The 11,036-nt window shown below is 45.8% G+C and overlaps 1 long non-coding RNA gene across 1 annotated transcript; it reads right to left on the reverse strand.

Moving 5' to 3' along the window:
• Positions 1–1,176: 1,176 nt before the first annotated feature.
• On the reverse strand, positions 1,177–2,594 carry LOC311429448. Its single transcript, XR_014688259.1, has 2 exons — positions 1,926–2,594; positions 1,177–1,359 (listed from the first exon to the last, which is right to left on the reverse strand). It is a non-coding gene; the product is annotated as an uncharacterized lncRNA (long non-coding RNA).
• Between the last annotated feature and the right edge of the window lie 8,442 nt (positions 2,595–11,036).

Raw genomic sequence — 11,036 nt, forward strand, 5'->3', positions numbered from 1 at the left:
CTCCCGGAAGTTCAGAGTCCAAAAACTACACCTCCCACCATGCTTTGGGCACTCAACATGGCCTCCCGGAAGTCCAGAGTCCAAGAACTACATCTCCCGGCATACTCTGGGCAATTAACATGGCCTCCCGGAAGCCCGGTGCCGGAAAACTACGCCTACCAGCATTCCCCAGGCAGCTGGCTTGACCAATCACAGGTCGAGTGTTCGAGAAATACATTTACCGGCACTCACTGTAACCCAAGCACTTACCGGCCTTTCAAAAAAGCCTCAACCCGTAACACTAAAAAACTTTGAAACCCCTACAGGCCTAACCCAAACTATTTACCACACTAAACCCCTGAAGTACTATGCCTAAAAGCCCTAACCCAAACACTTAAGACGCTCAAAACCCAAACCCAAAACATTAGGATTCTCAAAGCCCTAAACAACAAAATTAGAACGCTTGAAGCCTTAACCCCAAAATTAAGATGCACAAAACCCAAAGCCACCCCAAAACAGTAGGATGCTCAAAACCGTAACTCTACACATTAGGACGCTCAAAACACAAACCAAAACCCAAAACTTTAGGACGCTCTAAGCACAAACTGAAAACATGAAGACACACAAAACTCTAACCCAAAAATTAGGATGCTTAAAACCCAAAGCCCTAACACAAAACATTAGGATGCTCAACACCATAACCCAAAAAACTAGGATGCTCAAAACCCTAACCCTGGAGAACCTAACCTGAAAAAAAAAAAAAAAAAAAAAAAAAAAAAAAGGATCTTAACACACTAACCCTAAGTAACTGACCAAAAATAAAACCCTAGGACCCTAACCCTAAAAAACATAGCAACACTCCATCCCAAGAAAAAAAAAAAAAACACCACCAACAACAAAAAAAACTCTAAAACACTAACACGCTAATCCTGAAACCATTAAAGCCCTGTTAAAACTCCAACCCAGTTATACACCAGTTACCTCCCTTAAGGGATATAGAGGAGCTCTCTCAGATATGGCAGTACTACTTCTCATGCATGCAGCCGGTGGTCGGTCTCATTCTCGTGCTGATGGTGTTGAAAGCTGGGGCAATGGTGGTACTGCTGGAGATACCACAGCCACCGGAGGTGGATTGTTAGGATATGGAGATGGTAGGTTATCCAACGGCTCCCGTTTATTATCTTTTCCTTTTTCCTGTTCTTGTTCTTCTTCAAATTTCTTATCTGCTTTTAGTGTAAATATTGAGGCTGGAAAAGGACATGAAGTCCTCCTGATCCATAATCCTGCATAATCACTTTCTTCCCAGCAAAAAGGTTCCCTCGAATTAACATGTGTATTTAAGGCCTGACAAATACAGTCTTCAAAGGATCCAAAAGCAGGCTGAAAGATATGTGGTGTTAAAGGCTCCTTTGGCCATTCTATCACACAATACTGGACCGGTTTTTATTTACTTTTTCCTTTTCTGGGGCCCCTCTCATTCCAATTTCTAACCGTTATTCCTAATGGACTTTCTGGTGGTATGTCTGGTAATTTGCTCCCTTTCTTCTGGTCCCTGGTCTTCGATTTTGTCTGACCCATCTAGGAATGTTACTGTGCCAATTCCCACAGCCCTTGGTTACCTTAATAAGAGTGTCTTACAGAGGATTTAAGATCTATCACCCACCCACAAATCCTATAGGAATCCCTTCGTTCCTTCACTGGCCAAGTCCCTCGTGGGAGATTGGAACCGTGGTTAGAAGACCTCCACAATCGCTTCGGAACTGAATTCCGTCTCAGTCACACTCTTACACACACAGGCAACCGAAACCCACCCAACAGAACAGTATACGCTTTAAACGCTTATGACTCCATTGTCTTCATTCAGATCTTCACACGCAGAATTACGGGCGAAATATAGTGCTGCAGCCAGCAAGGGAACTGAAAAAAAAATCAAAACCTTTGCTTACCTTTATTCAGGTTCAAGATGCCATTAGTCCCGACCTGACTCGAACAGCAGCCACCAAATGGTGGGGCGCCTCTCCTAGATAAAGTAAGAATTCAGGAACCAAAGCCCTCCCGGACAAGCCCCCAGTTGTCATACATGACTGGGTCCCAAATTGGATTGCAATTAAATTTTACAATTTATTAAATGAATAGAGGTAAACAAGCAGTTGTGCGCAAACAGATATACTGTGACAGCTGCCCTTCAGCACGTGCCCAGAGGCAGACTGGATGTCTTTGCCAAAACAGTCCGGACAATGTATTAGTACACCCATGCACTGCCACGTTAGCTGTCATTGCTAACTGCCAGGCAGGACAGCTCCAGACCAAACACATACACACACAGGCACGCCACAAACACTAAAACAAAACACACAACACAAGGCACAAGAAAAAGTGACCCCCCAGAGGGAAGCCCTATGGCAACAGCAAGTCAGAACAGGTGCTCTGCAGCAGACCCAAGGAGAGACTCAACAATCAGTCGCATCGCACCCGAAGGCTGCCGCACACTCTGAGAAACCAAACCTACCAGTCCTGAGCAGCTCCCCACCTCCTCCTGCCAACCACGCTCAGCACACACACTATTTGCCCCTCAAAAAAACAAAACCTTAGAACATACACACACAAAAAAAAAAAAAAAAAAAAACATCTGAGATCCATAAATGCCAAAAAGACGTGCACGCACAGCAGCCCCTGCAGAGGTAATCACAGACTTACGCTTTGCAGAGGAAAGAGCAGACTCTGATACAACCCTGCTCAGGCTCTTGGTAACGCTGCATCTAAACTGCCAAGCCACATGTAGCATGAAATGAAGCTGGTTTTAGTCCCCTGGAAAATTACACAAGTAGGCTTGTACATCTAGAGATTAAAATATAGCTCAAAAAACAGAAGCGTATCCCACCATCGCAAAGAACAGTGAGCCAGCAACCTCTACTAAATATCCCTCTACGAAGTGAATTCCAAGGACTTAGAAATCCGGAAATCCATAGACTCCAGCCTGCCTAGAGAACCCTGCAACTGACTGAAGGAAAACAAAACACTTACCTCAAAGAGCAGCCCAGGCAGAAGGAGCTCTCTGATGCCATGCCTGGGGCTCATATACCATTTGGCCCTGCCCAGCACCCAAACCCAATCACATTGTAAAGGGGAGGGACAAAGCACAAGAAAGTAGGAGCAGAGCAGAAGCAGCAGATTTTCATTTTCTTTTTTTTTTTTTTTTTTAAATCTGCTTTACCTGAACATCATGCAGAGGACAAGAGACCTGGGGTGTTTCTAGAAGCAACAATCCCCATGCTTTTGCTGCAGCTTTTAATATTAAAAGGACAACACAACCAGTCAAGTAACTGGAACTTTTTCAAATGGAATTACGTCAAACAGGTTCATCATCACTTGCAGAAACAGAGAACCAGCATTCACTAGCATGCCAGAGCTAATACCCACCTCCTGCACAACGCTCACTACTACTAATGCAACATATCATTGTGCAATACCTCTCTGTTCCTGGTTCCTTTAACTCACCTGCTCAGTAGCTCCAACTGAGAAATGGGCCCGGGCAGCGCTGCGCTGAAATGTGCCCGAACAGACTTATTCTTCAGTGATGAAGAAGGTGACCCTGCTCAGTCTCTTGGCAGTACTGCACTTATGCGGTCAAGAAACCGTACCCCACGGTTTCCCAAAAACAACGTACCTGGCAACCCCTCATAAACATACCTCAAATATGTGAATTCCATGCACATAAAGCCTAGAAGGCTTTATGGTCTAACGACTCGACAGACAGCAAACACACAGGCAAAAGCTCCAGAAATATAACAAACCGCCCCTAACCCTGAGAAAGACCACTGCTTATATGCCCAATGCTGCCATTTTCAGATACACGCTCACACAGGGAGCTTCAATGATACATTTCTCCTAAACCCTGCTCCATCACTTTGCCACCAAGGTTGTGACTTTGATAAGATTTGACATATAGGCAAAGACTCACAAAAAGCCCTGTAATTCTGCAAAAATCATAAGGGACCCAGAAACACAAAGCAAACACACAAAATAACATCGCCATACTATCCGTAAAACTGCTGTAATAACTACTCACCTGAGGAAGAGCTGCATGCAATACAGGCACCTACTACTTAGATTGCTTTACTATGACAGATCCTACCAGTTGCCACCTCAAAAAGATATGCGTACCGGTTTCTACTTGAAAATGCATCAGTCCATACACTCTGACCCACCTAAAGAACCCTGCAACTGACTGAAGGAAAAACAAAGCACTTACCCCAAAGAGCAGCCCAGGCAGAAGAAGCTCTCTCATGGCACACCTGCAACTCAGTTACTATTAGGTCCCACCTGGAACCTGAAGCCAATCACATGGGAAAGTGCAGGGGGAAAGCACAAAAAAAGCAGAAAGAACAGGAACAGCAGCTGTGGTTTTATTACCTTATTTATATGCCTTAGCTCAACAGCATGCAGAGTGCAGACATGAGAACTGGGGTGTTTCTAGAAGTTACAATCTGTTGTCGACGGAAGGAAGACACAGACGCTCAATATGAGTGAACAGTGAACTTCAACTTTAATGGATAGCTCAGTCGCCTTTTATCTAGTTCGAACATAATCAACTCATACATATTGCAAAAACTAAGCTCAGGATTGACTAACACTTTCCTATCTTGTCAGTTAGTTCCTCCCTCTTTTAGCTACCGTCCCGCCTTAGGGACTTTCCCAACCACACAAGGGCATCGTGTCCTTGGGCCTGATTGGTTCTCAACCGGCTGCGCACGTGCCCAGGCTCATATGAGTTGAGTACGGTACCTCCCCTAGCCCATGACCTCCTAACTGCTCAACATCCACGTGTCCTACCTCACTTAACCATTCCTCCACAATTCCCCCATTTTTATTTTGTGATACAAATACCTTCTCTGTGAGTTGCTCTAGTTTCTTAGTTAGGCAGTTAAAGGTTACATATGCAGCAATTATAATCAATATAATTATAAGTAGAAAGCAAAGTCCCTCTTTAACTAACAAAACCCGTCCACCCATGTTCCCCAAAACAGATTTAAGCCAACCTTCAAACCAACTATCTTGTACTACAATTTTTTGTGTATGATCCCTTAACCATTTCAACTGGTCGTGAATTGACTGACCATGGTCGGAAAGATTAAAGCAACACATTCCTTCTACATCTTCACACCCATGTCCCTGAGCCAAGAACAAGAAATCAATAGGGGCCCTATTTTGCAGCACAGCGTGCCTTAGGCTTTCCGTGTCTTGCGACATTTCAGAAAGAACTTGGGTGGTTACATTTGACTGTTTAACAGCCCAACAAGCAAGCTTATTTATGCTAGCCAAAGCGTGTGCAGTTCCTACAGTCAGAAAAAGATCCATTAAGCAGAGTAATACGGGCAGAGTATGGTGCTAACATTTCACTCAGTTCCTTTGGATCCCCTATCGGGACCCCAAACAAGCATGTTCTGAAAGGGTACATAACATAACACAACTTAACCCTAATAACACTACAATTACTGTAAGCACTTAACGGTAACACAATTAATAGTAAGTAACACAACTTAGTAGTAACACACTTAAACCTAATCACTTGATGGTGATCAAAGGCTGTTCTTGATAGTCGTCGAGGTGTCACAGCCCACGTCATTGTCAGAATGATTATCAGGAACCTCTTCCTGGTCGTCTTCGGCGTGTGCAGATTCTAAAGCTGCTTCAGTCCACTTTGCAGTGATCCACTGGGTACCTGTTTCTGGCACCACTTCAAAATCTCTATAACATTTTATAACATTTTTGCAAGTAACTCTTTAACCACATTTATCACAATACTACATGCAATGATGATTGACACCACAGTGAACAAAATCCTTAATCCCTCTTTGATTAATCCCAGTAACCATCTATGCATTGTTTCAATTATATCAGTGAACCATTGATTGAAAGGATTGATACCATATTGACTCTTTCTCACGTGCTCTTTCAAGAAAGTAATGGATTTGTGAATTGACTCATTACGATCAAAAAGTTTTAAACAGTACGTTCCCTTAAGTTTCTCCAAGTGGCTACTTCGCACAATGACTCCATACTTGTGAAACATGATTTTGCTCGACCAGTACTAATTTCCTATGATTTCAGCCTGCACTATGGCAATAAATGCGCTCTCACTAACACAGTACACAGCACACTCACACACCCAGAGGCCTCTGGCACATCTCACTCTCAATCATACCACAACCTCAATCATACCACACGAATATAATTTAGAATGATAAGCAAACAAACAAGTATTGCCTCTCATTGTGTTCCTCATGAAGTGACTTGCAACACTTTGTTTTAAAACCTTACCCTTACACAAATACTTTCAACACAAAATACCTGGACATTTAAAAATAACACATACAATTAATAACACTCCAGTTAGTATCCCTTTTTCATTGCAAGGTAAACCTCTTATAAAAAGAATGCCAGAGAGAAGCAGCACAGCCGCCGCTGCTTCCATGGTTACATCAGACAGGCTGCAGGGTCCTGATGTCCGTCCCTCTGCTCTGTGCCGACTCGCCACACGGTGAGGGTCAGCTGCCGTTCGATTCTGCGGAACTCCGAGCGCAGCACTGCTCGTGGCGGTGACTGAGGGGGGGGGAGGCTCCCACTGCCCCGTAGCCCCCTGAGGCAGCGTTATCGTTCTCACTGAAGGCAGCAGTGGGCAATCCCCAGCTTCAACACTTCCCGGCAATCCCAGTCGCTCTGTAGCGGCAGTAGCGACTCTCTGCTCAGCCTGATGTATAACTAAGGCGTTAGTGACTGCTCTCCAAGGCTTCAATAATTTTTTAGCAGCCTTATTTTCATTAATAACTTCATCAAACAATTTGTCCCCAAATTTACGCCACTCTGTTTGTTCAAAAACTGTATCAGGATTGATAAAACAACCCTGCATTACTCCATATGCTAATAATCCTGGTAAATCCTTTTTGCAGTCTATATCTGAAGTGCTCCGCTTTTCTAAAAAGCATTCGAGCAAAGCATACGCCGATGTCTCTCCATACCTTTATATACGTCGGTTGCAGCCTTTGCAAAGACCTCGGCGGCGCTTCTCCGGCGGGACCCTTTATAGGCTCATCCCGGGTGCGGGGACTCCCTTCCACCTTCCGAGCTGCGGGTGCGGGGACTCCAAGTTTTCGTCCCTTTCACCTTTCAGACCTCGGCGACGCGTGACCGGCGGGATCCTCTCCCGGGTGCGGGGACTCCACGTCCCTTTCACCTTCCTGACACGGGTGAGGGGATTCTTGTCCCTTCCACCTCCTGGGCTGCATTGCAGGACCGGTTCCTCCCTTATTCCGTCCAACCGTGGCCCAGGATCACCGCCAGCAGTATCCAAATCCCGTTCAGATCAGTCCCTGTTCGGGCGCTATTTGTTGTCGACGGAAGGAAGACAGACACTCAATATGAGTGAACAGTGAACTTCAACTTTAATGGATAGCTCAGTCGCCTTTTATCTAGTTCGAACATAATCAACTCATACATATTGCAAAAACTAAGCTCAGGATTGGCTAACACTTTCCTATCTTGTCAGTTAGTTCCTCCCTCTTTTAGCTACTGTCCCGCCTTAGAGACTTTCCCAACCACACAAGGGCATCGTGTCCTTGGGCCTGATTGGTTCTCAACCGGCTGCGCACGTGCCCAGGCTCATATGAGTTGAGTACGGTACCTCCCTAGCCCATGACCTCCTAACTGCTCAACATCCACGTGTCCTACCTCACTTAACCATTCCTCCACAACAATCCCCATGCTTTTGCTACAGCTTTGAATATTAAAAGGACAAAATGACCAAGCAAATAGCTGATTTTTTTTTTTTCATCTGGAATTAGCTCAAGCTTTTATTTACATAGAAAGAAAAGTCTAGGAGCAGAACTGATTACATGCCAAAAAAGAATTCAATTCCATTCCACTCACAGGAAAAATCACTTACTTCAGTAAGCTGAGAACCAAAAGGCTATGCTGATGTGTTAAAACACATTACAGGACACTGGGTCCAGGCCCTCCGCTGCACCCACTTAAAATCCATCCCTACACTCACCAAGGTGCAACCCCAACACAAACACAAACGCAGCATTTCAGCTTCAACACAGTTTTGGGAACTGGTAGAAAGGACACCTCATCCTCAGCAAGGTGTGCTCAGGCTACACAGGACAGGGCTTTGGGCACCTCTTTGCCTACCAAAGAAGACCGCCATCAGCACCTGCTTTGTTCCGATTCTAAAGACTAACATCACAGCCCACATTGCCTGGGACACCTGATAAACAGAAGAGAAAGCAGCCATACTGTTTTCAAGCCGTCCCTGCACGTGTCGCTCCTCGATGATCTGCAACCTCTTCTCAAATCCTCAACCGCTTCTGTGGAGAGCCTGCCATGGCACCTGCAAAGCAAGATGGATACCCTTCGCAGTCACCTCGTGCTACTTGGCAGTTCTGCTCCAATCCAGCTCACAAACAGCCCGCCCTTCCCATGCTGCTCTTCAGAGTGCAGCTTAGCCCCTCTGAGCCTGTGCGACACACCTGTGAAACAAAAAGAAAAGCATAGGCCTAAGCAGCATCCAAAGCCACAGCACAGCTAGGACAGTTACTCTCATCTGCTCCCTTACCTCTGCCCCCTCACCTGCCCTAGAGGCAGATGCTTCCATCTGCTCTCTTAAGCCAGCTACAACACACCTCTGAAATATAAACAGGATTTTTACTGTATTTTGTGTAGTTAACTAACTGCAGTGACAACTGCACCCCTAAAGTGCCTGCTACATCTGTTCATCGCTCACCTTGCCGGAAGCAGCTATGCTCAAGTCCCACGTTGTACACTGTGTTGCAGCTTTAACAAATGAAAACAGTCACAATATAATCATTCAGCAGCCAGCATTAGAACCCATGCCTCAACAACAGCAGGGACCCCATTTACAAATTATCGTTTCAAAACAGCAGCCCCATTACCTCAGCACCTCAGAAGTAGATCAAGCCTGTCACCGAGCTGCCTACGGAGTGCTGAACAGTTCCAGAAGGAGGTCGTTCCTGTGACAGGTTCCAAAGGTTTACACTCTACTGGGGACAGGAAAGAAATAAGAATAAACATTTCAAAACCCCATATCTGTAACCTTTCAATATTCAACAGACCTCCTCAAGCACACCATTCAAGCACTATGCGAGCAGCTGCTCACAAGCAGATATACTCTCCCCCCCCACACACATCTGCCAAACACCACAGAGATGACTTTGCCAGCTGCCCTTCAGTACGTGCCCAGAGGTAGACCGGATGCCTTTGCCAAAACACTCCCGACAATGTATTAGCACACCCATGCACTACCACGTTAGCTGTCATCACTAACTGCCAGGCAGGACAGCTCCAGACCAAACACATACACACACAGCCACGCCACAAACACTACAAACAAAACACACAACACAAGGCGCAAGAAAAAGTGACCCCCGGAGGGAAGCCCTATGGCAACAGCAAGTCAGAACAGGTGCTCTGCACCAGACCCTAGAGGAGACTCAAATGTCACGACACGCGACTGGAAGCAACTGCCAGAACTGGGATGATGGAGGCCTAAAAAGCCTGCCTTCAAGACAAGAGACCAGAAGGATGGGGACTGAAAACCCCATAAGACGACGCTTAGGAAATCAATTCCCAACAAGAGCTCCTGATGCGGCCCAGATGACTTCTGCAAGAGTGAGGATGGAAACAGACGCGATCTCAAACCGAATATGATGCACAAGACCTGAAACAGACCTGCTCTTTAAGCAGTGACTGCAACACAAGAAGTGCTCTGATCAGAGTCATGATGACAAAACATGCATTGAGGCCCTTCAGCACCGCTACCAAGTCCCCTGTCTGGTCAGTCCAGTGTCAAAAGCTAGGAGGATATCAAGACCCGAGAAGCACAGAACAGACATCGCAGAAGCAACACAAGACAGACGAACAGAAGGAAACTGTCCTGCCTGGCGCACGCACTCACGCTACAAAATAATCCCGCTGCTTCTATTAGCCTGGTGACCCAGCCACAAGCAGCCTGAACGTGACCCAGCCTGAACCACCCTCACCGTGGAACCAAGTCTAGTCAGCCAGCTGGCTCCACGCTGCTCTGACTCCCAGCTCCCATTAGCCACCCCAGATATGCAAATACCAGGTGCCCCCCAGCTTAGCTCTCAGGTTGCTGCATGGTAAAGTCCCTCCGCTTCAAGAAACGCACAGGCACTGAATGTCATCTTAGTCAATTGCCAGGCTCATCATCAGCTGCAAAAACAGAGTACCAGCATTCACTAGGACGCCAGCCCCATTGCTCACCTTCTCCACAATGCTGACCACTACTGATGCAACATACGATTGTGCTCACGTGTTCCTCTCCGAGTCCACGCTCCAACAGTGCAACCAGTGTCATCCACACCACCTGGGAAAACAAAGGGATTAAATGATCGTTGTGTTCACAACACGTCACCCAATGGTGGTTTTTTTTTGTTATTGTTGGTTTTTTGTGTGTGTGTGTGTGTTTCCTTTATTTATTTTTTTTTTTTTGGTCTGCTTTAGCTCAACAGCATGCAGAGTGCAAACAAGAAAACTGGGGTGTTTCTAGAAGCAACAATCCCCATGCTTTTGCTGCAGCTTTGAATATTAAAAGGACAATACGACCCAGCAAGTAACTGGAACTTTCTTACCTGGAATTAGCTCAAACTTTTCTTCACATTGAAAGAAAAATCTAGGAGCAGAACACATTATACACCAACAAAATTAATTCCATTTCATCCCCAGAAAAAAAAAAAAAATCACATACTCTCATCCCCTCCTGTACCTCAGCCGCTTGCCTACCCCACGTGGCACACGCTTCCATCTATTCTCTTTACCCACTTATAGCACCTCTAAAAGACAAACTGGAATTTTACTCTATTGGCTGTAGGAAAATAACTGCAGTGACAACCGCGCCCCAAAAACAACAGTTACCTCTGCTCATCACGCACCAGAGTCACTGCAGAGGCAGCTCGGGTCAAGACGTCCTGCACTGCGCACTGCGTTTCAGCCTGAACAAAAGGAAAAACACAGGCAGA

Source organism: Aythya ferina (genome assembly GCF_964211825.1).
Source record: "Aythya ferina genome assembly, contig: HAP1_SCAFFOLD_1165, whole genome shotgun sequence".
NCBI lineage: Eukaryota > Metazoa > Chordata > Aves > Anseriformes > Anatidae > Aythya > Aythya ferina.